The sequence below is a fragment of the Mustelus asterias genome, unplaced genomic scaffold, assembly GCF_964213995.1.
Source record: "Mustelus asterias unplaced genomic scaffold, sMusAst1.hap1.1 HAP1_SCAFFOLD_76, whole genome shotgun sequence".
Taxonomy (NCBI): domain Eukaryota; kingdom Metazoa; phylum Chordata; class Chondrichthyes; order Carcharhiniformes; family Triakidae; genus Mustelus; species Mustelus asterias.
In genome coordinates this window covers 1,351,707-1,352,435 of record NW_027590135.1, presented here as the reverse complement: position 1 = coordinate 1,352,435, position 729 = coordinate 1,351,707, and the positions used below count along the sequence as shown (strand labels likewise).

At 42.5% G+C, this 729-nt stretch overlaps 1 non-coding gene across 1 annotated transcript; it reads right to left on the bottom strand.

The window, feature by feature from the left end:
• Positions 1-259: 259 nt before the first annotated feature.
• Positions 260-350, bottom strand: trnar-ucu (transfer RNA arginine (anticodon UCU)). Its single transcript is given in 2 exon segments — positions 260-295; positions 314-350. It is a non-coding gene; the product is annotated as a tRNA-Arg (tRNA).
• Positions 351-729: the final 379 nt, after the last annotated feature.

The following is a 729-nucleotide window of genomic DNA, read 5'->3' as shown; positions in this document are numbered from 1 at the left end:
TTAAATCTTGTTTATCTTCCAAAAGAAACGAAATATCTAATTGAAAATTATGTTACTCCTTCTAACGCAACCAGCGAATGTTGTGTCACACTTTAAGAAAGCCACTGGGGTTTGCGTTTTCTTCTCGAGTCAGTGGTTTTCCTGGGAGCCGAGTAAACAGGAAGAGCACGGAAAGGTGGCAGAGCAGAAAATGTCGGTGCCGAAACTGAATCACATCAAAGAAGAAGCAAACCGTTTGCTACTAATCTGATCCAAAATCAGACTCTGGTGGGATTCGAACCCACAACCTTTGAATGGCTAACTTGCCCTTATTTAGAAGTCCAACGCGCTATCCATTGCGCCACAGAGCCACGTGCCAACAGATTAATTTACAGGTCCATATATGGATTCTTGACAATGTAGAAACTTCTGATAAGTTCACAAATCTCGTATTTAAAACGTCGGTAACAGTTAGGAGGAACTTCGCTGATTGCAAGTCATGTTGGGACATCTTATGTCTGTTAAAACAACTGTGGAAATACAGACCTTTATCTCTTTTATACAGGAAATCTGTCCATCACGGAATGATCCTCCCGACCTCTCCTCCTCATTCTCTTCAACAGCTTGGAGTGTAATCTCGCAGGCTTCATAGTTGGGCGACACATACTGCTCCATCTGTCACAGAGCGGATCAATTGCAGTAAAACATCTACACAGAACACAACGCAAAGCTGGAAGTTGGAAATCCGAA